The sequence below is a fragment of the Lissotriton helveticus genome, chromosome 2_1 (assembly GCF_964261635.1).
Source record: "Lissotriton helveticus chromosome 2_1, aLisHel1.1, whole genome shotgun sequence".
Taxonomy (NCBI): domain Eukaryota; kingdom Metazoa; phylum Chordata; class Amphibia; order Caudata; family Salamandridae; genus Lissotriton; species Lissotriton helveticus.
In genome coordinates this window covers 1,811,900,624-1,811,927,138 of record NC_136059.1, presented here as the reverse complement: position 1 = coordinate 1,811,927,138, position 26,515 = coordinate 1,811,900,624, and positions in this window count along the sequence as shown.

The window sequence follows — 26,515 nt, the reverse complement described above, 5'->3', positions numbered from 1 at the left end:
TGTTGTACTCCATCTCTTTGCAAAGCAGAGCCTGCATATAACACAGGTGAGCAGGGTTGTGTGTTTGTGAAGGCGTGGTCACAGGGGGTTGGGAATAGAGGTTTCCAGTGTACACAAAATTTATTATTCTGTCCTGCTTATATCATAGGTGCAGAAGTGCAAAGACCAAGGAGGCCGGGTCCCGGTACCAACAAGGGTGTAAGACTTGGTGTCTTTTCAACTAACCACCCTCTTTTCAGGTCTACCGGTGCACCCATAGAGTGTATCCTGTGGGTGTCCTGTGGGCCGGGGAAGGGGACTGGTGCATGCTACGTTCCTGCAGTGCTTGGGTCTCGTGGAGTCTAACAGAATATCGAGCCCACGTTAACATAGCACTGCCCGAGCGAGCATGGATGAGGATGGTGGTAATACAGGAGGGCCCTCATTGCAGGATATTATGGGGGCGGTTCATACCCTACAGGCTCAAATGCAAGAGTTACAACAGGAGAATGCGGGGTTGAAACAGGAGTTAGTGGCGGTAAGGGCTAGAGAACAGTCACAGCAAAGGGGACCTACTCCCGTGATCCAGCCAGCCACCTTTCAGTACTCAGTAGGAGGAGCAGGAGCTAGTACGGCAAGCAGTAGTTCACCCATAGCAGTGACAGTATCAACTCCTGTAGCAGTACCTTTAGCCCCCCCAGAGAGGTTCTCAGGAGAGAGTGAGAAATTTGGTACTTTCATGAACCAGTGCCAGCTCCACTTTATGTGTAGAACAAACGCCTTTCCTGATGATTCCGCGAAAGTTGCATTCGTATTGTCGTACTTGGCTGGTAACGCGGCCCAATGGGCTATTCCTCTAGTGGAAAACAATGACCGTGTGCTGTATAATTATTTGGCGTTCAAAGACTTGATGCGTAGCCTATTCGCCAAACACGCATTCATGCAGGCTAGTGACGCAGAATTGTTGAAATTACGGCAGGGCAGGCAAGACCTGTTGTCTTATATAGCTAACTTCAATCGATTGGTGTCTGAGACGCATTGGCCTACCGAGAAGAGAACATCATTATTCTATCAGGGTTTATGCGAGGAGTTGAAGGATATTGTGTCACAAGTAGTAGATCCGCCCGAGGATTGTGCGGCTTTCATCGATTTGGTGGTGAAATTGAATCACAGGGTGACGGAAAGGCGAGGTGAACGTAGTCGGTTGCAGTATTCACGGGGTGGATATCTGAAACCTGAGGTAAAGCCGGCAGGAGAGAGTAAGACCGTTCCTGAACCTATGGAGATTGGTGGAGTACGGGGTCCGTTGACTCCAGAGGAAAAGAAAAGAAGGAGAGAGAAGAATTTGTGTCTGTACTGCGGGCAGGGGGGACACTTTGCACGTGACTGTCCAGTAAAGCCTTCTGGTGTGGGGTTTGGAAAAAAGGTGGCATGCATACAAGTGGAGAAAAAAGCTGATAGAGAAAGAAAGGCACAGTATGAAGTGGTAGGGGCGATAGATCAGGCTCCCAGACATTTCGTGATTACAGCTCACCTGTTGTTATCAACACAGAACCGAGTCCCGGTGTCAGTATTGCTTGATTCCGGGGCCACTGGGAACTTCATGGATATTTCAATGGCAGACAAGCTGATGGTTCCGTGTCACTTAAAGGAACAACCAGAGCCTGTGAGAGCCATCGATGGGACTGAGTTGACGTCGGGGTGTATCACCCGACAGACGGAACCTCTAGGGTTATTGTGTGATAATGGGCATGTAGAATCCGTGGTCTTTGATTTAATTGACGCACCTTCCTTTGGCGTGGTACTGGGAGTCCCGTGGTTACAAACACATAACCCCAGGATTGACTGGGTGCAGAGACTGGTCACCTTGGATTCGGTTCACTGCTTGAAGAATTGTTATGTCGTGGCGGCAGAGCAGATCGATCCCTTGTCCTGTGCGGTGACGGAAACGAGTAGGATTCCTCCACAGTATTCCGCCTACAAAGATGTGTTTGATAAAGGATGTGCCCAAGATCTCCCTCCACACAGGTCGTATGATTGTAAGATCGACCTCATACCAGGGGCCCCTTTACCATGCAGCAGGGTTTATGCTCTCTCTGAGCCTGAGGAGGTTCACCTGAAGACATATATAGATGAGATGTTGTCGATGGGTTACATACGTCCTTCTTCCTCGCCTGTGTCATCGGCAATCTTTTTTATACCTAAGAAGGAAGGGTCTTTGAGGGCGTGTGTGGATTATCGCACATTGAACTCCGCCACAGTCAAGAATCGATACCCTCTTCCGCTCATCTCCGTGTTACTGGACCAGCTCCGCAAGGCTACCATCTTCACGAAGCTGGACTTGCGGGGCGCATACCATCTTATAAGGGTTCGGCCAGGGGATGAGTGGAAGACGGCTTTTAAAACCAAGTATGGATTATTTGAATACACCGTAATGCCCTTCGGGTTGTGCAATGCGAAGGGGACTGGTGCATGCTACGTTCCTGCAGTGCTTGGGTCTCGTGGAGTCTAACATGATGTATCGCTTACGGGTTTCAGTTTTCTAAGATAGCTCAGATGGAAGCAAGCATTTTTTGCAATTGTGTTGATGTGGGTTTGCATGTGTAGGTCTTTATCCAGCGTAATTCCTAGAGACTTGGTTGTGTCTACTAGAATCGGGGTACAGTTTAGCACAGTGATCATCTTTGTCAATTCCTTTATCAATTTGGAGCTTTTAGGTGGGGAAATCCAAAGGAATAATGTTTTCTGCAAGTTAAGCTTAAGATGATTGTTAGATAACAATTGAACGGTACTCTTTAATGCCTGGTTCAATGTGTTGATCTCTTCCAACGATGTGATCTTTATATACAGCTGTATGTCATCTGCATACATTTGGAACAAGATGTTTGCCTGCTGTAATATTTCTGTTAGTGGTTCGACATACAGATTGATTAGGGAGGGGGAAAGAGATGATCTTTGTGGTACTCCAATTTAAATCGGGGATGGAAGAGACAGTTTTTGGTTCACCAGGAATCTTTTCGATCTGTTCTCTAAGAAGAATTGAAACCATTTTAGGACTGTTCCCATTAATCCCATCCTTTTGACAAGTCGGTCTATTAATTTAACATGGTTTATGCTGTTGAAAGTGGATGATAGGTCGAGAAGAACTATAAGACAAATTTCGTTGCTGTCTAGATCAAGTAGAACATCCCCCACTATGTTCAGAATTCCTGTTTCAGTGCTGTGATCTGGTCTGAACCTGAATGGAAATCGTCTAGTAGCTTGAACTCAGTAATGTGTTGGCTCCGTTGTTGTTGTACATATTTTTCCAGAACTTTGTCTAGCATGGGAATGCTTGTTACCAGCTGAAAGTTGTTTGGTTCCAAGGAGTTCTCAGTAGTTTTTTTAAAGAAGGGATGGCCTGGCCAGTTTGTAGAAAGTCTGATATGGATCCTTGAGCTAATGAAGCATTAATTATCTTAGTCCAGATGGAGATGACCATATGGTTGATTGTAGACAAACATTTTGAGGGGAGATAATCATTATAATGGTTGTTCGGTTTTATGATCAGTAAGGTTTTGGCAATGTCATTTTGATCATATAACTTGAAGGTTGACCAATGAACATTATTTTTGGACATTGATTGTGTGGTTTGAAAAGGATGGTCAGCTAGTGTACTCTTGAGGTTTGAGGTATTATTACGGGCATTCTTGATCTCATTCTCCAGGGAGCTAGCTTTAGGTGTAAAGAATGATGAGAATTCTTTACACCTTATTTCCAGGTTCGATCTAGTGCTAATTGACTTTTATCCTAAGTTACTTTCCTCTGGAGTACAGGACATTTCGGTTCGACCTGGCCCACATTGCAGAGTCACTCCCAAACCTTTTAGCATTTGCCCTCAACTTTTTTGCTGAATTTTTTCTTGTTCACTTTACCACTGTTAACCAGTATTAAAGTGCTTGTGCTTTCTCCCCTAAAACATGGTTACATTTGCTGATGCCCATTTGGCATATTTAATTTACTTAAAAGGCCTTTGAAGAGTGATATACCCAGGGACAGTAAATTACATGCTATTATTGGGCCTGCCGCACTGATTGTGCCATCCACTTAAATAGCACTGTAAAAGATGTCCCAGGCCTTCCACTCCTACCTGAATGCAGTCTTTCGCTGCCATGTTGACTTGGCATTTAAACCCCCTTTGTCAAGTCTTAAACATCCCTTTTATTACATATGCATCACCCCTAAGGGCAGGGCGCTGTGTAATTAAAGGTAAGACGTACTTTTAGTTTTTACATGTTCTGCAAGTCAAAATCTCTCAAATTTGTTTTGCACTACTGTGAGGCCCACTGCTCCCATAGGGTAACAATGGGGATTCCTTATGACATTTATTAGCTTACATTTCTATTTGTGTGAAGGTAGATATGTCATGTTTGGTACCTATGAGGCAGTAATGACAAACCTTCTTTAATGGTAAAGTCAGATTTTTAATTACAATTTTGAAAATGCCACATTCAGAAAATTGGCACTTTCCTACCCTTAACTCATTGAGCAGGCCGCTGTCTTGGGTTAAATGACTGGGTGTAGCTGACACCCACACAATAGAGGGGTAGGTGTGCCTCAATGGGCAATCTGCTGGCAGGATGGGGTATAGAGCTGAGCACAGTCCCACTTACAGATGAATAGCCTTTGCTCTGCCTTCACACAAAGAGACTAAAAACCATGTATTGTCACTGGTGTGAGCTTAGAGCCAGGCATAGTAGAAAGGAAATTCCATGAACTTCAAAGAACATTTCCACAAGTTTTTCCCACCTTTCAGAAGCACAGCAGGGTATAAAATAAGACCTTACGACCAACTCTTCAGTTCACATTGGACCTGCTGATGGATTCTCAGAGGAGTACCTGCTTTTGTGACCTACTGTGCACTCTGCCAGATTGCTCCTGTACTTAGAAGCTTGAGTGAGTCCTGAACCCTAAAGAGTTGTCCCACAGTCCTGGACCCTTGGTTGTGGTACTAAAAGTGCCCAGATAGCTAATTTCCAAAAATGAGGACTTGGACAGATTTTGGCAAAAAACTGATTTGAGAACCAGAACAAGACTGGGACCTACCTGCCCACCTATTTTCCAGGTGTGCATTGCCGGTCGGATTGGCTTCCAAGCTAATCCCGCTATGTTCTTCTCGGCAGCAGCAAATCCTATTCAGTGGACCCTCACCAAAGGGTATACGACCTCATGGAACTCTCTTCAGCTACAGCTCTCTGCCTCATCCCACTGGAGTTTCTCGGCTTCCATTTTGCTAACTAAGTCCAAGCACAGAAATCTTCACAGAGGCTTTGACCCAAGGCCATTCAATGAAGAAGCTCCCTTCTTGGACACCATTCATAGCCTTGCCCCTATGATGTTTACCTTCTCAAACAGTCAGAACTTCTTCTAAGCCCAAAGTTAAGCACTGACCGCACTCAATCCACTACTTGTGTCCGAACCATGTTCTATCGCGATCTCCATATTGTTTTACTTTGATCTGGTCTTGTGAAACCAGATGTCTGCGGTTGGTGCTTTGATCTCTAAAGGGATAGTGTTTACTAAAAACTTAAAAATTCATAACTCCGGTTCTTCTTATTGGATGTTTGGTATTTAGGGTCAAATAGCTTCTTGAAATTGTCACTATTTTTCTAAATTGGTTCATGATTTTTTTGTGTTATATTTCCACTTAATTACTGTTTGTGTGCTGTATAGATAGTTTACACATTGCCTCCAAGTTATCCCGGATTGCTTTTTGTGTCGAGCTGCCGAGTGTTGAGCACAGGTACATTTTGTGACTTTTTTGTGGTTCATACTGCTCTATTCTATTTGGGTGATTTTTGCAATGCTATATCTTTGTATACCTGATGCTTTGATATGTTGTCTTGTCTTATATATGCTTGTATGGGTTTTTTTGTCAAACCAAATAAAGATTTCTACGATGATGATGGCAGCCCCCAAACCGCTATCCGATACCATGTTCTTATTGTAAATACAGCAGCCACAGATGAGCATAAACCCACTGGCCCTCAGTATTGTCCATTGTTTTATGAACATCATTCCAATCAGTGCCCATGTATGTATGTGTGTGTGTGTGCGTGAGTGTGCGACTTATTTGTAGTGAACAAAGCAACAGAGCTTAAAAACAACCTTCTAAATTGTACTTCATAATTGTGCAACAGCACAGTTTATATTAGCATTATTGCAATTGTAAACTTTTCTAACTATAGATCTTCTGCTATAAGATTACATATGTATACAATATGTTGTCACGGCAGTACACTTGCCCCCATTTCGAAAATATTGCCATCATGGCCTTCCTACAGTGACAAGGTTTTGGTCTGCTTTGACTTTGCTAGCATCTGAAGATTTCAATCGTTTTTCGTCAGCCACCTGCCATCCCTTCATCTCCTTCCGGATATTGAGAGGGAGTAATGGGCGGGAACACAAACATATAATCGGTAGTCATGCCGGGAGAGGACGGAGGCTCAAGTTGCCTCTGTAGATTGAGGCTTTTACTCTATACGTCCTATTTTGGTGTCCCTCGATCAGCTGAAGCAGCAATGTATAAGGTTGAAGAAGCAGCAGTTGTGCAGGTCTTTTTCCGTTGACTGTTCATAGACTCTGCAACAATTTCCTCATTCAAAGATCGCCATGTCTGAATATTCTTAATCAGTTCATTTAATTTTCCAGAAAGGAAGAACAGCAAGTCTAATAAATAGCGAATTCTGAAGGATGACACTGTAAGCCGTGCCCTAGCCATTTCCCTAGTATTTGCATACGACGCAAAGTGGCTTGACGGTGAATGGGTCGTGACGAAGTTGAGTTGGGGACACAGCCAGAGTCAAGCAGCAGGGATCAGGTGAAAAACCTACGTTTGCTCTTTCACTCGTTGGCATTAAGGGAGGTGTGTGTCACTTGTTCCTGAGACATGTTTTTTTTTCACCAGAAATGTGATCAATGTTTCTATTTTGTAATACCTTCTCATGCTGTTCCTGAAACAGGGGTATATGCAGCCGCAGCCCGTGGAGGGAGTTACGGTGGGGCAGGGAGGCGGGGAGGGGGAGGGGCAAGGTGGAGGGTGCTAAAAATCGGCATATGGATAATTGCAGGAAAGTAAACAATTTAATCATTAAAACGAATTTCGTAGCGGGCACTGCATCGCATTCGGCATATGATGAAGAACGGCGTTAAAAATTATCGCCGCTTTAGCGGCAGAAAAGCGGTGATAATGGGGTTGATAATATGCCCTTGAGAATTCCAATAGAATTCCATGTTCTGGTGTGAACATGGGTTTCTATTGGAATTCTCCAGGGCATATTATCAAGCCCATTATCACTGCTGTAGTGGCAGTTTTCTGCCACTAAAGCGGCCATAATGTTATCGCCGTTCTTTAATATGCTCCCAAGAAGGTCCCTGTGCCCTTTGGCCAACCAATGGCCTGTGATTGGTTCGCTGAACACAGATGGATCTTTGGTGGTAAGTGTTTATCTACAAGCAAGTGTGGCCTGAGATGGTCTAACTGTTGCTTCATTCTTGCCTTTAAGAGACAGACTAGTCCTGATATGTTGATACATTTTTTAATCTAAGAGATTAGCCTAATTTATATTTGCGGGATATCTAATTTCACCTTTTCGAAAACCTGTCCTCAATACCTACTAGGTGGAGGACCGGTGGCAGTTTCCTTTCTATCTTATACAAACCGTACAGAAAATAGGAAGAAAGGGGTTTGAAATGTGTGTCTCCTACTAGAAAATGTTCAGCAGTAACATTTATGTGCAAGTGGGCCTACCCATTTTACTTCTGCATTAAGTACCTATTAACTTATGTACTGTTGGTGGTCTTCATTTGTTTTAGGAAAAAACATTAACTTCTTCAAAGAAGAAAAAAAGAGCACCGTAGTTCATTAAAACTTCAAATTCAATGTTCTACAGAATTAGATGCTAGATTTTATTCCATTACACACAGCAGAAACAATCAGCAGAACTCTGAAAAGATAATTGCAAAGACATTAGATTTGATTAAAACAATACTTAGCGAATGCAATTGTAAGCAACAACAAATAATTTTCATTTACATTAACAAAATGCATACAAATGAAACAGCAGCGAAAACAAAGGAACATATAGATGCCCTCCAGGTGTGCTCTCAGCCATGTCTTGTATTTTAAGGAGAATTGTTGAAAAACACTGAAGGTCGCCATCTGTGCTTCCATGAGCTGCAACAATCTAGACAGAGCTTGCTCCTGCACTGTGCAATAAAAGAATAAAAATCCAAAAAACAACGATGTGTTCCATGGAAAAAAATACTTACATTGTGTGCTCTTATCACTGGAAAGTGCTATATCAAATTTACTATTGATGTCAAATATTTAACTAAAATAGGAATTTTGGGATGGAGCAGAATGCATGCCGTAATCAGAAATCAAAAGCAGCCCTGGCAAATATTGTCATAAAAGCCCCCAAATTCCCAAGGACAAATGCGTGAGGTCAGCACATGTGCCTGACCACTACAACAGTAAGGGTTATCCCCAAAAATGTTTTTGGAAGTAAAGGCCAGCAGAGGCTGCTGTGGCGCAGTACTGGTGGAGCAGGGGGGGCATAGGTGGGATGCGAGGGGAGTTAAGAAAAAAGTAAAAATTCACTTACTTGTGCTGCTGCCCCTGCTTCTTATCCATCCTCTTCTATCCAGCAGGAAGCTGACTGCCCAGCCAATTACGATGCTGCTGTCACCATCATAGCAGCATTGTGATTGGTCTGAGTGCCGTGATTCGGCATTCAGATATGCAGTGGGAGCTTGTGCATTTTCTCCAACCAGGCTGTCTATTAAAACCTGTTGGAGAACATGCAAAGAGTGCATGACTGGTCGGCCCAAGATGGCCGGCAAAACTGTCATGCACACTTAGAAAGTGCTCACCACTCCTCCCCCTGTTCTTTAGGCAGCCCTGTCCTGCACCTTCATAGCCTTCTGAAAGATAAAATTATATTAATGTAGAGTTATTATCATTTTATTTATCCTGTGGGGCAATGCTTCTCCACCTTAGCGGAAAACCTGTGGCTGGGAAGGGCCCACCATTATGCATTTACAACTTAGGGGCCAATCATGTCGGTCGGAGATCCAAAATTCTGGAATTGGGACTGATCAACCTTTGGTCGGTGATCCCGACTGACTGCCTAATTATGATGCGACTGCACATTGTGTGGGCTGCATACTCACATTTTCCTATTGGAGCTTGTGTTGCGGCCATAAACCGTCTGTAGCACAAGCTCTAATAGTGAGATGGGAGGCTGTGTTCATCTCTGCACCACATGGTAGGCACCTCAGGGTGCCTGCCACACGGTGTAGGGATCTACAGGGGGGCACCATGGGTGCCCCCTCGCCGCCTAAACAGAGGCCACAGGCAGAAGGGGGCTTTGCTAGTCTGCTAGAGGACCCCAAACTAGCTTTCTGACAGCCTTTCCATGTCTTAAAGCCCGACATGGAAAGCCTGTCAGAAACTGAGCATCGTAATCCCAATGGAGGAAATGCCATCCATTGGGATTACGGGTCAGTCTCTGACTGGCTGACAGGCTCCTTGAGCCCGTCGGAATTCAGCCGGTACAACCTGCCAATTTTAGTTCCGACCATCTAGATTGTAATTAGGCGCTCAGAACTGAAACCGACGATCTCGTTCGGGAAGCCCCCAACCTCAGGTCGGAGGCTTTCTAACCAAGATCGTAATAGGCTCTATAGTTTCCTCCATAATTCTGCACTGATGTGCACTGTAAAAGTTCTAACTGCATACTAAAAATGTATCAAGATCCCCATCATATTGTTTTATCTGGTATAGAACACACATTTGTCCACATATGATCAATTTGCATTACATCATGCTATTTTTCCTATTTATTACAGTGTCACTCCCCACATTACAAAATAGTTTCCTGTTAGAGAGTCTGCAAAGATCAGAAAGAGAAACATGATTATTTGTACTTGTGATATTTCCAGAACTGTGAGCATGCTCCATAGTACACACCATTCTGTAAATAAACAAAGCACTAATTTCATGCAATATTTTAGGGTGTAGATAAAGCGGGAGCTGCATGAGGTCCCTTGTCATTGGGTGCAAACCGTTTAGTCTGCATTGAACCAATTCCAGATCGAGGAGCATAGATGCCAAGTGACCACTGGATCCATGTAGTGCATGGGACAAGTTTAGAGGCCAGTGGGGAATCTCCATTTTAAATTGTCACCCTTGGATTCCTACTTCTTTAAATTGGAGTTTGGCACCTTTATCTTTGTCATATGTTCTTGTTTTGGACAGGAGACTATGTTATATTTCCCCACAAGGCAAGCTTATTTTGTCGAAGTTAGTATAAAGTTGGCAAGAATAGAGTCTGTGAAGGGTAACATGGCTGAGTACTAATGGAAGAATGGATGCGCTGCATTACTGCATGATATAGGACGGGAAGGACTATGCTACTATAAATGTAAACATTCACTATGACCACACTTAATGAGTACATCAGGGTTATGAGTCATACTGCCAAACAGTATAGGGCATGATTCACAAAGGTATAGAGTCATTTTCCCTGATTCTACACTTAAGAGATAGACCTTTAAAGTTGGGAACTTGCTATTAATCATAATTTGTGAATAAAGAAATAAAACGTACACAAACATTTGAGTGTACGTTTTTGAATCAGGCCCATAAGGTCTAAGCTTATTTACAGTGAAGGGGTACATTTGGCAATCTTCCAGAGACACCTTTATCGAAGAAGTAGAGAGGCCACATTGCAAAAATGCCTCAGGGAGCCTAGATTTCAACAAGGTGTTTTGCATGGAGGAGTAATTATAAGACTGAATCCTGGAGTGCCCTTTACTGCACAGAAGGTGTACGTAGAAGATGAAGGGAGGTAGGTGATAGTGGTAAGTAGATGAGATTGGAAGGAGGTCCTGTTGGTAAGTATTTATGTATCTAATGTGGACATGCCCAAGTTTCTAAATTATTTACCAATGGCAGGGAAGAGTTAATAGACCTACAAATGCTTTGGGAGGTGAAGTGGTAAGATTTAATGGTGTGGAGGAGGTGGACCAGGATAGACTCCCCATTTGTACTTTTCTCAGAAGAAGCATGGTCAGGCATTGTTGGATTGGAAGTCAAATTGGAGCTTGACAAATGCGTGACAGGTCACTTCACCTAATGTCATGGAAACATTCATTTTTTCATTAGTGCATGATGTGGACATGAAACTTGATTAGGTTTCCTGTACTGAATGGTGACTGACATTGGTCCCACATGCCGTATATCTATGCACAACACTGTTGCACCATAACCCATTTCTTTTTTATATACATTGGAGTTGATGCAGGAGTGATATCCTCTCCTTGAGGCTCCATCTTCAAACAAATGATTAAGAAGAGATTAGGAATAACTTAGAAAAAATAACAGGATGGCATCCAATTTTCTGATTAAATGTGACACATTCAAAATAGTGGTGCAACGTCATTTAATTAGAATGACTTATGGCAAAAGGAAGACCCTTAAGGCAAATATACGTAAATGTGAATTACAGGTACAGGCGCTTGAACAAATTAGCTGCTTAATGATTGTCCATGAGGAACCCTGACAGAAAAGGGATGCTCTTTCTAAATCAGTGGAAGGTCTGCATCTGCACCTATTGTAGATCAGGTGTTGCTAAGATGCACAATGAAGAGGACAAAGCCGGAATACTCCAAGCATGGCTAATTAAGTCTAAACTTGAAGGGATTCCAAGAACTGAACTGCATATGACAAGGGCCACAACGTATATTCACAATCAGGCATAAACCAAATTATCTGGAAATATTATTCTAAGCTGTATGGAAGGAATGTTGAGCTGGAAGAATAATGGATGTTGTATTATTTGGACAAGGATAGCCTAAAAACCTTTTGGCAGGTAATTTAGAGAAACTAGAGGAATCAATGACTCTGTCAAAATTAAAGAGAGCAATTGTAGACTTGGTAAAGGGGAACACACCAGGAGTTGAGTGGAAATCAGCTGACTTCTACAAAACAAAGTTGATTAACTCACATTGACAATTTCGACCCTCTATAAGGTCACATTTCAAAAGGGAGTGTTGTACATCACAAGGGAAGCGTTGCGAGAATTGCTCCCTAAGCCATGTCACTTGTATGCAGGCCTCTGCCACTTATTATAAGGTTATTATTAAGGGTATAGTGGACTGTCTGCAATCACTGATCCACCCTGGTCAGAGTGGATTCATACCGGGCAGTATCACGTTGATCAATATTAGATGTTCCATGTGCTCGAGGTATTTACCATAGCGGAATCTGTCCCTCTATTCCTTGCAGTAGACCTAGAGTAAGTCTTTGATATGTCAATTATAGGTGTATGTATGAGGTGCTGCATATCGAATCATATTTTATTGAACATGAATGCTTCCTTAATTTTTAAATAAAAAAATGGTTATAAAATATAAAATAAAAAAAAGTTAAATTTTTAGATTTTGTTAACATTAAATTAAAATAATTAGCCTTTTAACTATTTTAGGTAATTTAATTTAACTCAACACTATGTCTCAAGCTCTGAACTGGAGTACACTTACAAATATTTTGAGTCCTTCTTTGGCAATGGTAACTATGGAGGTGAAGTTTGTGAATAGGAGTGGGCTTACTCTTTTGTGGGTGTGTGTATGTCCCCTCCCTAAGCCTCTCTTGATCCCTCTTTTTTGTTCCCTAAACCCCTCCTCTTTAATCCCAAATATTCCCCAGTTTCCAGCTACTTTACTGTCCCTCTTACATTTGCTACTAAAATGTACACCTACATGTGCGAAGACTGCTGTCAGACCAAAGATCTCTACACAGAAAAGGATAGAACAGGAAGAGACGTAGGCCTCCAAACATAACTTGCGAATAACAATTTTCATTACATTTGTTTTACTATTGTACTACTACAAAATGTGCAGTTTGCAAACAGGCTCCTTCATGGTGCCAAGACGGAAAACAAACCGTAAGGAAGGGTCTAAGGGGAAAAGAAAGTTTAAAGACCTGCTTGCATCCTATCCCCCAATCTGACTATTAAAAACACACAGGGGATGCTAAGGGTCTAGAAGGGGCTACACATATCTAAACACTCAAATGTAGTGTGGAGGGGTAGCCAAAAAAGAGAGAGAGAGGAGAGAGAACAGCAAAAAATATATGTGAAAGGTATAAGAAAAGTACCCATCAGCCCACCCATTGGCGGAATCTCATCATCTGGGTGTTTGTTGTAAACTGGTATCTACTAGGTACCTCACTGACATATTATGAGGAATACTAGTATTAGATCCACCAGTAAGAGAGAGCCAACAGGATGTGGTGGTGTGCTGTAAGGTAAAACAAGTTGCAGTGCTCAGAACGTGTATAGTAATAGAAAAGTGGTGTTTAAGATTGCCTGTTATGGTGCCAAAGATAAGACTTTATTAGGGGGGTCAATACAATGGCAAGATTAAAAGCAGTGTGCTGATAGTGTGTCAAACAAATACTACTATCAATTGTTGGAACTATATGGTCAACATGTTTCAGCCTAGCTCCAGCTTTCATCATATATATATACTTTTCATAAACTTATCATAAACATCTTAGCAACAAAATCTTTGGTGTTGCATGCACCGATCACCGAGGTATGGCATGCTGAAGTTGCCATCTCCCTTATGTTTACCCCACCCCAGAAAGACTTTTTAGAAATGGTTTAACAGAGGGATTCTTGACATACGCTATTGTCTGTTATTACAAAAAAGTTTTTTTCCCTCTCCATCTTCTTAGAGCGGGGCCTCTCTGACCTGAGCAAGCGCAAGGCGAGGTGAGGCTTTCTCCATACAACTTTATGGGTGAGTTCCCTTCACAAATGTTGAATGTGGATACACGTTTACACATACACATATGTATTGTTATTTGTTTGGATATATTTGTATTTTATTACAGGAGAGAAGTTCCTTACCATGTTCTGAGACTACCATATAGTAATCCACTAACGGTATTTCTCTCTCTTTCTCTTGCATGGTTCATCACAGTTTTCACTGTAGCAGTAGTGTAATATTTACAGGTCCTGAAGAAAGCCTTGCTAGGCTGAAACATGTTGACCATATAGTTCCAACAATTGATAGTAGTATTTGTTTGACACACTATCATCACACTGCTTTTAATCTTGCCGTTGTGTTGACCCCCCTAATAAAGTCTTATCTTTGGCACCATAACAGGCAATCTTAAACACCACTTTTCTATACTATACACTTTTTGAGCACTGCAACTTGTTTTCCCTAACAGCACCCCACCACATCCTGTTGGCTCTCTCTTACTGGTGGATCTAATAATAGTATTCCTCATAATACGTCAGTGAGGTACCTAGTAGATACCAGTTTACAACAAACACCCAGATGATGAGATTCCGCCAATGGGTGGGCTGATGGGTACTTTTCTTATACCTTTCACATATATTTTTTGCTGTTCTCTCTCCTCTCTCTCTCTCTTTTTTGGCTACCCCTCCACACTACATTTGAGTGTATAGATACGTGTAGCCCCTTCTAGACCCTTAGCATCCCCTGTGTGTCCTTCATGGTGCCACCATGAAGTCAAACACATGCTTGACAGTAAGATAAAATAAGAGTCATTTTACATGAAGGAGAGCAGGGCAGCACAGCAAGTTACCTTGCTGTGCTACCCTGCGCTACAGGAAAAGGGCAGGAATGCACCATATTTATGCAATATGGTGCATTCTGGTCCTTTCCCCCTTTGCTTGTGCCTTTCAGCCATCTAGCACCCACACAGTCCCCTTTGCACCATGGTGCAAGTGTGTCTGTTTTGTAGGCAGAAATGTTTTTGTGCAGGAAGGCACACCAGGCATTTTCCTTTATTTATGTGGGCTGCAGAATGCAGCACACATAGGAAGAGTAAAAAACAAAGAGAAATAAAGACGTTTTGCCTCATTACACCTCCCCTGGGGATACATAAGATTTTGACATATTCCGAGGTTTACAAGTCCTTGTAAATCTGGGATTGCATCTAAAGTCATGGGTGTTGCATGGGAACACCCATGGAAGGTATCCCTTGCACAGAGTGAGGCAATGCAGCAATGCAGTGATTTGCTCTGCGTTGCCTTACTCCAGATTTATGACGTTATTCAAAATACGAGCAATATGTCTTTAGTGGATTCATTAATGTGACTTAGATACTTGCGTCATGCATGTTCCTCTATGTGTGGTGCCAACGTGATGCAAGTCTCTGATAAATATGCCTGAATTAATGCCTGAATACAAGACACTTACAGAACTTCCATTGTTTTTTTTTTGTCTAGACTGAGAAATAATCTAATGTACCTCCAAAGTTTTGCTTATTTAGTCCTGGTTGGTTCAGATCACTCTTTTAAGAATTTAACCCTGAAATATTCTCTGGAATGTTATTTTCATGTGTTGCACTAATAGGCACTATTCTGATTGCTTTTTTAAAGAGTCCCAAAATAGGCATTAGACTGTTTGAAGTACAGCTATACTGATTCTTTGAATTTCCATCATTTGTCAGGTATGCCATGGTTTATGCTTTTTGTTTTAAACGGTGTCATTAAACCTGTATCAATGCACTCTTTCTCTGGCCTATACAAACCTATACAGGATCTGCATGTTCGGACAACATACACTGTAGGACTGATGCCAGATTGACTCTAAACACCCCCACCCGATGGCCTTCAGTATCAGCTAGCTCACAGTGCCACTATAATCTCCTCTTACCAAGTACAGAATAGTTCTTGGCAACCATCGAACATAACAACCTAGATCCCTCAGGACGGTGGACACAATATACTACCTTTCGCTCAGTCACTCTGTCTCCAAGAGATACACAGAATAAACAGTCTGGGCGTTTTCAAAAAGTATTTATTGAACAGTTGTTGTTCTGGTGTAAAATAGATAAGTTGCAACAACCGTCATACAGTAACAGATACAAATGATTAGAAGCACTATGAAAGTAAAAGGATGATCGAGTTCTACCATCTTGCGAGATTCATGCATACATAGGAGTATATCAAATACATAACAATAAAAGTGCATACTCCTAAGATGCCTCCCTAAATAGATTTACCTAAGTGTCCCTAGCATGTGTGTAGGTGTTAAGCCAAGAATCCCTCTAGGATAATGTCAACCCCATTACCTAAATTGAGAGACTGTGTGACCCCGTCTTGGTCTCAGGTTGGATACCCTGCGAGAGATGTTAGACCACTGCAACCTGGAGTGTCTGCATGCAGGAAGCTAAGCGTCTATCGTCAGTGTGTCTGCCGGGAAGTCCTAGTCTCCTCTAGCTATCTTAGCCAGATGTGATGTATATATACCCATAGGTCTCCCGGGGGGTTCTACCTCGCTGTATTACTTTGTCGGACTTAGGATGACTTTGAGAATTAACTTTGTACATAGATATTATACAGCAGAAGTTAGCCCTGCTGTGTTTCCAAGAATCCTCATGCATAATGTATGAGGTTGTTACCAGGGAAACTCCTGCGTTCTGAATGCAGTGTCGTACTAGGTAAAATGTCAGCCCTTAAACACCGTTATGTATGTAATGTAGGGAGGAATATAGGTGAAGGGTTACAATGTTATCTGAGCTTATATTAGGGTACCTATAGGGAATATAACATAGTCTCCATAGTTTTTTCAAGTTTTATAGACTTTATGTCTGCTGGCATATGGCTAGGTACACGGTGACACTGAAACTATTGTTTTTAATGACTGAGCCTGAGAAAATGGTAGTTAAATAATTTACATGTCATCTTCACTTTTTACAAAAATTTTAATTTAATGGTGAAAGTAGATTTTTGTGGTGGAAAAGCAAATTCTAAAAAGTGTTATTTGCGTTGCGTGAAAGCAAACTTAATTGAACCCAGACTGCCTTGTAGCCTTGCGCCAAAGATTGTAATCAATATTGCAGAATAAATGCTAATGATTAGTCTTCTGTAGGATAATGCAGCTACCTCTGGGAGCTTGAAGGCTGAAGTGGTGGCACTAACTTCAAAGAGTGCTGAGTGATTTTAGGGAGAACACGCACAAATGGCAACACAAAGCTCTGAGGTAGAGATCCCAAATGATAAGGCCCAGGTACTGAAAGCATTAATTCCAAGAACCTCTTCAGACATTTGTCTGCACTCACAGAAGGAGATAAAAACTGTTTACAGCACAAGCAGAGGGTAGAACTCTTCATGTAATTATGGGTGCGTCTTAAAGACAATACCAGCTCTCGCAGAGAGAAGTCTAGATCCATTTTGAGGGAATCTGGTAAAGTTTAATGTATTTTGGGAAAGGAAGTGATACATGGCAGGAAAGTATCACGTTTGGTTGTAGATAATTTGTCAATCACTGGCTAGTGCAAAAACAAGCACCTCAGCATCACCTTCTGGGTCTATTCCTAGAACTAAATGAACCTCTGGAAGAAGGAAGAAGATAATGCATGACTATTTGAGAAAGAAGATTGAAGGATGTGTGACTCTTGCTGGCACAGAGACTGGAATTATTTTCCAGAGGTCAGGTGGGTTGCCATCTTTTTCTGCTAAAGGAAACACTAAAGTTAGAAGGGCTTGCTGCTTTGAAGATGGCCCAGATGACCTACTGGAACTAGGCCTTAAGAGAGATCTGTTTGGAGAGTGACATGATGCTGGGAAAGGCTGCCCTGAAGGTTCCAGGACTGAAGGAGTAACTAGGAGTGACATTTCCTACCATCAGATAATTTTTAGGAGTTAAATACACATTTAAAGTTAGGCGGGGAGCAATGCTGTAAATCAGTGTGGCTCCCGTCCCAATAAACTTGTGGTTGCCCCACTCTATTTAAAGATGGAAAAAGCTCTAGGTTTACACCAGTGGAGCCTCCACTTGCACCAATAGTGCACACCTCTGGATGGGTGGCCCGTCTGACAAAAAAAGGTCTACCAGATCAGAGTCATGGTTATCCTGCGTCATTGACGGCAGGGCTGCTATACCTCATTTTCATGGGCAATCTCATCACACTAATGCAAAGGTCACATGCTTATCTAGCATGGGTCAGACTACCTGATTGGTTGTAGTCTACCAATTTCGGTGTCTATGTTTGATGAGCACATTTTCAAACTTTATTTAAAAAGGTTTCATTAAACAGTGCGATTAACTTGCCTCATGCAATTTCAGTTTCCAAGTGCTTGTTTGAGAACTGCATTTCAAATAGGTAGTCTGACCCATGCTAGATAAACATGTGACCTTCGCATTAGTTTGATGAGATTACCTAATTGTGATCAAGACTTGAGGGAAAGCCAAAACACAAAAGGAGTTATGGAAAGTGTTTTATGAATAACTGCCAGCCTGTCTCTGAAGTTTGAAATAAGGTGTTTGGATTACCTTTACACTGGAGTCGTCTTATTTTTGGAGAAGAAATGAGTTTGTATGTGCATATATATGTATATATATATATATATATATATATATATATGTATATTGCCTGTTGGCGGTCCCCAGTAGGTAGTTTTTTTTTTTTTTTTTAAATCTGTTTATTAGCAAAGTATTTAGAACAGTAACATGCATACAGTTCCACATATACGAGCTTAGTATTAATCCAGATGATACATGCATGCGTTTGCTCAGAGCATATAAAGAAACATAACAAATTCGATTTTTCATTTTGTACCAAACCAACAAACCCAGTTCACGCCCGATCCCACCCTCCATCCCTAAGAAATCCCACCCGACACTCTCTCAATAGGCACATAATTGAAATATCGATAAGTGGGTCATTCCCAATGTATGAATACACAGTGTAAGTTGGACGCACAGGTATGGTGTGGTAGCATGATCAATGGGCCGGGGTTCCCCGTACCCCATCGCAGTGCACCGCAGGCCGTGTCCGTGCATGGGAAAGTGAAGCAGGGCCCAGTGCTACCATAAGGGGCTATTCACAGGTATCTCCGTCATCCTCGTCATTGCTAGCCTCAAATGCCCCCAACATTGTAAACCAATCCAGCGAGATTGGATTTTTCCGGAGACCCCTTCGTTCCTCTCTCTGTAGTGCTTCACCCTCCGCCTTGCCCCAGAGCACTACTTCCGCCCGCCACAGGTCAGGGTTAGGCGGTTTAGACGATTTCCATCTGATCGTGATAGCGCGTTTCGCCAGCAACAGGGCCATATCTGAGAAGCGCGTCGCCACGGTCCTGGTGCGTGTTGATGTCCCCAGCCCAAGTAGTGTATGTTCCAGTGTGAGGGGTCCGTGCAGAGTACCAGCCTGCTCAAGGGAGTCATGGACATTGGTCCAGAAATACCCTAGTTTAGGGCATTGCCACAGCATATGTACCAGTGATGCGTCGTCCGCATCGCATCGGGGGCAGTTGCTCTTGGCTGCAGGGAACATCACATGGAGGCGGTGTGGTGTCAGGTAGGCTCTATGTAGTAACATCAGTTGTATGAACTTGTATTTGGGGTTCCTAGCTACTTTTTTGGGGAACTGAAGTATGCGCTTCCACTCTGTGTCTCTCAGTGGCCTTCCCACATCTGCTTCCCATGCTGCTCGCAGTGGTGACAGTGTAAGTGCCCTCCCCGTTTTAATGCTAGCCGTGAGCCACCTGGTCAGATGGCCTCCCGTTCCCATAAGGTAGAGCATTGCGACGAGAGGGTTCGTTGCAGGCTCCCGCCCGTCAGGCGACCATTTGCGTGCGATATAATGGCGGAGACCGGCGTGCAAAAGGAAGGAGCCGTCGGGGATGCCCTGCCTGGTCCTGAAGTCCTCAAAAGATAACAGGTGCCCCTCCGCAAACAGGTCACCCACATGTGTGACACCTGCGTCATGCCAGGGCTCCAGTAAGGTCGCCGTGAGCGTGCCCGAGCCCAGAGGTATGCCCAACAGTGGGACTGTGGGGGCATAAGGTGTCCCAGGAGACGTGTACTTTAATGCCTTCCGCCAGTATGTTACCGCCAGCTTGAGAAGCGGCGGGGCGTTTCTAGGTAGATCCGAGCCAGGCAGGAGCAAGGTGTGCACTCTCCCTTTAGCATGGTCGTCCTTCGAAACATTAATCTCATGAAGATTACGGCCCGCCACCCAGTAAGCTAGCCATTGTAACTGACACGCATAATTATATGCTCTGAAGTCCGGCAAGCCCATGCCTCCGGAGTCGGAGGGAAGCTGTAACTTGGCCAGACCTATGCGTCTGCGGCCAGGACCCCACACAAGTTCGGTGAGGAGGGAGTCGAGGGTCTTAAATGTCACCGCCGGGATCTGGAATGGCAGATTGCTGAAGTAGTAGATGAGACGGGGGAGCATCACCATCTTGGATATTGCCACCCTGCCTGGTATTGAGAGCGGCAATGTTAGCCAGAACTGAATTTGCGACTTCAGCGCTCTGATGGCCCTCCCTAGGTTGCCGTCTATCATCATGTCCGCTTCTCTGTATATCTGTATCCCAAGGTATCGGAAGGTGGTTTCCGCCATCTGGAATGTATGAGGGGCAAAAAGCAGGGGGGCCGACCCGTCCGTTGTTGCAAAGGTGAACCCATAGGACTTAGATTCACTGATGGTGAGGCCAGAGATCTCTCTGAAATCCTCAAAAACCTTGGAAACTGGACTCAAGTCGCCTCTCAGGTCACGAAGATATAATATAATATCATCTGCATACGCAGATACAATGTGTTCCGTACCATGCCGTCGAATGCCATAGTGGGGGGCCAGCGACCGAAGCCTGCAGAGCAACGGTTCTAGGGCAAGGACGAAAAGGAGAGGGGAGAGCGGGCAGCCCTGCCTGGTGCCTCTTGCTATGGCTATGGGACCTGAAATTTGATGGGAGGTGCGCACCCTGGCCGTGGGGATGGTATACAGTAATCTGACCCAAGCGAGAAATTCGGGCGATATCCCGAAGTTTGACAGGGTGGAGAACATATAGTCCCACCTCAGTGAATCGAACGCTTGTTTTAAGTCCAGAGATATGCAGCCCTCGGAGTCCGTGTCCACATCATCTCCGAGCATGAGCTGGGCTAAGCGCCTAAGGTTCATGGCTGTATTACGGCCTAGTACAAAACCACACTGATCCGGGTGGACCAGCTTTGGCACATACTGAACGAGCCTCGACGCCAGCACTTTGCTCAATATTTTAGAATCAGTATTGAGAAGGGACAGGGGTCTGTAATCAGCCATCTGTAGTCCATCCTTGGCCGGTTTCAGGAGGGACGTGATCAATGCTTGCATGGATGATTGCGGTAGAGAGGATGTACGTAGGGCCTCTAGATAAACCGTGTGTAACCGTGGTGCCAGGACATCTATATATGTCGTGTAAAATTCAGCTGGCAGGCCATCCGCGCCGGGGGTCTTTCCCTTTGGAAGGGCTCGTATCGCCTGTCTAATTTCCGCCACTGAAATAGTACGCTTCAAGTCTTTGTTCTGGCTGGCAGTAAGTTGCGGGAGATCCAGACCCTCCATGAAGGCCGCAAGTGCTGGTTCTGATAAGGGCTGTGGGAGACCGTATAGCGTGGTGTAATAATCCTTGAATGCCATATTAATCCCTATTTGAGTGGTAGCCGAGCGGCCAGATTGGTCCAGGACCCTCAAAATGGGATGGCTTATTGGGGAGTCCCGTAGTAGGCGGTCTAGTAGTGTACCGGCTCGGTCTGCCTGTGTATGTTGCCTATTCGTGTATTCCCCATAGTCTATAAGCCGCAGGTCTTCCAGTAGCTCCGCGTGTCTAATATGTGCCTCTTGCAGCGGTGTAAAGGGAGCATTTGTGCCCGCTGCTTCATTCTCTAGGGACGCGAGTGAGCCCTCCACCTCCTATAGTTGGCTGATCACCTCCCGTTTCCTTCCCACCCTAGTGGTCATGGCAGCCCCCCTAAGATAGACCTTGAAAGTGTCCCATTCTATCTGCCGGGAGCTGGCCGTGTTTGCATTCGTGGAGAAGTAGGTGTCAATAGTGTCGGACAGGGAGGACCGAAAGACCGAATCCTCGAGGAGATCAGGAGACAGTCGCCAAGTCGGTATGGGAGCCAGCCTCCTACCCCACTGCCATATAATCTCCACAGGGTTGTGATCCGATAGGGTTTTCCCCATGTGCTGGGTCTGGACAATCAGTGCCATAAGGGAACGGGAGCAGAAAACATGGTCAATTCTGGTATGAAGCTGATGGGGGGGGGGAGAAAAAGGTGTATTCCCTTTCCAGAGGGTGCATGCTGCGCCACACATCTGCCAAATCCCAGCCTTCAGCCCAACTCGCAAGCGCATCTGCCTGTTTCCTGCTCTCTGTAGCCTGCAAGGGGGGATGTGACCTATCTAGTCTCACATCAAGTACAGCATTGAAATCGCCCCCAATGATCCAGCGAAGATCAGCCCAACCCGCAAGCACTTCGTTTACAGTTAACAAAAATTCCGACTGGTTCACGTTAGGTGAGTACACACATCCAATGACAACCGCCTCCCCATCCAACAGTCCCCGTACAAACACATAGCGACCCTCCCGATCAATCCGTTGTTCCAGCATCTGAAAGGGAAGAGAGCCACGGAGCCAAATCGCCGCCCCCCTTGAGAATGCAGAATATGAGGTAGAGAAAAGCTGCCCCTTCCATTTCTTGCGCAGTTTCACCGCTTCAGCAGCGTTCAAATGTGTCTCTTGCAAGCAAGCAATCTGTGTCCCCCTGCGGTTGAGTTGCGCAAGGATTCGGTGTCGTTTGTGCACTGATCCCATGCCACGCACATTCCAGGTGCACAATTGGTAATTGTTAAGATGTCCCACTACCATCTGTGCGGTGCGGCAACGTGAAACTACTGGGCGACCCCACATGTCCTGCTGTGCTAGTAAATGAGAGTGTCTCGTAAACATGTAACCCCTGAACAAAAGGGTCCCTGAGCCAACGTACCCAGGAGCCAAACCATGGTGCCCAACGTGGGCACAAGTCAGTTAAGTTCGTGTGCATACCGGGGGTGCATACCGGGGGTGGAATATGAAACGTACCGATGCATGCGTTCAAAAAGGCCAGAAATGTTAAAGACTATGTAGTCTCATCGTTTTTGGAGTGCCCACCTGAACCTACTATAGCCTCTTGCTGGAAACTGCCGCAGATAGTGGGACACTATAGATGTGGTAATTGCAAGGCTTGCCCCTCCACGATTCAATCTAAAGATTTTGTTTTCAAGAACCACAGTCACACGTACAAACACCACACGAACTGCAACACTAAAAATGTGATCTATGGAATAATTTGTCCATGCGATCTCATATATGTAGGTCAGACTCAGCAGTGCGTGAAAACACGCTTCCTTTCTCACTGCAGTAGAATCAGATGCAAGGTACCTGGGGCACCTCTAGTTGAACATTGCACGAAACATAATCATTTACCTGAATCACTGAAATGGGCAATTCTGGAACACGTCACACTTGGCCCAAGGGGTGGAGACTTACCCAGCATTCTGAACATCAGAGAGCTAAAGTGGATCCATACTTTTAACTCTGTGGCTGAAGGTCTTAATGAATCCGAGAATAGCTTTGCACAACTAGTGAATCTCTAGGTAAACACGGTGAACTTTTTCCAAGTCGGATAACAGAGAGTTGTAGTGCATAACTTTGCCCCAGTATTAACATGACCAACTGGCAGAGTTTTCACTATCCTATGAGATAAGTGCACTCCCCCTGTCTTCTCTCCCTGTCTTAAAACTAGTAAATTTCCATAAGGAATACTATAGAATATGTGATGTGATGTTGAATTATCCATTCCTTCAAAAACATGTAAATTTTTAGATAATGTCGACTTTGCTAACCACTTGATTTATGGAATTTGCACCGTTCTATGTGATTTGTGCTGGCTATATTTCCACACTACAAGCTGAATAGATGTGCAATAACGTGATAATACGGTACCTAATGCTGGCAAAATCGTTTTTTTTTGTATATAAGCATCTGTGGATAATTCATCCGCTCTGTTGAGTATATTGATGAGTCTACACTAACCTGCGAGTCAAGTGCACTCAATACGTGTCAAAATGTAATGAAAGAAAATTACGGATTGACCAGAAAATAAATAATTTGTTTGACTAAATTGTACCTATGTAAATATTATATTGCATTCAAGGGCAATGAAGCTATGTTTCTAAAGTGGCACGAGAAAATTTGAATCCCAGATTTGTAGTCCCGCAACTCGAGTGCCTTCTGAACTACGATTTCCCAACTAAGGTAGTCCTTCAGTCTTTTTTCTACCTCTACGATACGAACTCCGCCCCCTCCCAAACTAACTAGGAAGTGGTGCTACGCGGCGGTAGCTCTGAGAGACATTTATCGGAGGGTTGATGGCACGTTAGCAACTGGTTGACGCTTGAAGTAAATATTTAACTGAGGAATACTGACGGACTTGCGGGCGGACTCTAGATGTCCTAAGGTAATTAGTGCGAGCCCCCCGTTCATGTAAAAATCGCGGTATAAACACGACACACCTTTTTAAAACGTGGTTGTCTTTTTGAATTGCCCAACAGAAAGCTGTGAACAATACAGAGGATCCAGTCTTTCTTCCTGGATAGCCATCATTTATAGAAGGTATAAACGTTAAATCTGTGAATCTTTTACGATCACGAACATCTGCCAAATATTAATAGAAAAGCGACTTTCTCTTTAATTTCTAGGCTTGATCCTTAAGTCCTCCAACCTGATAGAAGCCACCATTCCCTAAGGAAAAGCGGTAACTTTAAAGTACGATTATAATAGCCATGTTATGCCCCTTTTTTAAGTGATCACGCATGCAAATAAAATTAATGTATGATTCTGCTTGTCATTTTATGAATAAGGTCTCGTTTTCTCCTCACGTGATAATGGTTTTGAAATAGAACAAACAAGATTTATTAACTCGATGCTGAATCCAATAAGACTGCCAAATCAACCTGGATGGTTGTTTGAAGTTCATCTTTAGGTACGACAATGCTAAATACATTGTGGTATAATATTAATGATGCCTAGAAAATGATAACCAACCTCTTTTACCTTGTAGGCTGCCCTACCTATCATCAAAGAAACTTTCTTAGAATCAGCTAGGAGCAGACTTTGTAGAGGCCAATAGGTAAAACTATAATGTGGTTCTCTCTAATGTGTGCTTAAATGTTTGCAGTAGGTTGGATGTCTTTTGTGAATTAAGTCAGGAGATGATCTAACTGTTTCCAATAAGTCTGAATTTTCGTTTGCTTTAGACGATATCAATACGGTGTACAAACAACCTGACTATCTACAGCCACAAAATCTTTAGTCCGGACCAGATAATCCATCTTGAAGTAGTTCCCACTTCCCTCGCCTCCGGCGATAGGTGAGAATTAGTCGTGTACTAAATGGTAGATGTAATAGTGTGTAATTCAGACAATGATAGACGACACAGTTTTTAACTATTTTCCACCCTCCATTGAAAATATAACTGGATGGGTCGGTTTCTAATTAATTTTTCAATTATTCCCTAGGAGGTTGCCCGCCCACAACTTCTTTGTCCTGATGAAGACCCATTTGTAAGGAAAAGACTCCTACTGTCCTTTCGGGTCGAAACGTAGACGACTACATACCACCGACCAACTCCTGTCCCAACATAGACACTGATCGCTTTAAGGGAGTTAGGCTCTTTCTATTTGAACAAATTCGGACTCCATGAGCCTTGTGATGTGGCCTTTATTCTAAGGGACCACCCATATGTATTTTTGTGAATAAGAATAAGATTTGTCACTGAATGACTCAGATCACTTTCATCCTATTCCCGACACTCCCTTCACTTCACCCCTCCCTGTTGTGAATGTGGGCACAAACATACTCGAAATTGTGTTTATTGTCATATAAGTTCTAATCCATTGAACAGGATATATATGCAAAGTTTGAATTAAACTTCTTTTGCATTGAATAGCTTTGCTTCTTTGAATTGATTTAATATAATGGAATGAATTTGTAAAATTCGTTATTCTAAGTCTTAGGACCCCTTCCTTGCATACCGGGGGTGGTAGGCCTCCGTCGAACGTCACTGAACGGACTGCGTGGGTTTGATAGCCCACAGTACAATGGGCCCCCACACATACAACCCACCATATGGGGAGGAGGGGATTAGCTATACGTTACCACCCAGAGAGGATCAATCGTGTCGTGGCTCAAAACTCCGCAGCCATCTGGGCCGTGATCTTCGGGAAGAGCTGCAAGCTGTCAACTGAACCAGATACCTCAGTGCGGGTGTCGGTGGTGTCGGTGAGTCTGTCTCCGGGTGCTCCCGCGTCGTGGGCGGCCAGCGCTTCCTCAGTAAGACGTTGTTGCGGGGATGTGGACGAGTGGTCCACTGCTCGGTGTCCAAGGGGATGCGCCACCGTCGATGCTCCGTGGGAGGAATGGTGACCGGGGCTGCGAGCGTTGTCCCGCCGGCCCGGCGAGCTCCCGCGGGTGTCATTGCGGTGGTCTGCGAATGGGTCCTGTGACGCCGGCGGGGCCAGAGTGACCTCCATCCACTCCGCCGCCTCCTCAGGCGACTCGAAAAAATGGGACCTGTTGTTATGCAGGATTTTGAGCCGAGCAGGGAACAAAAGTGCATATTTCATGTTCCTGTC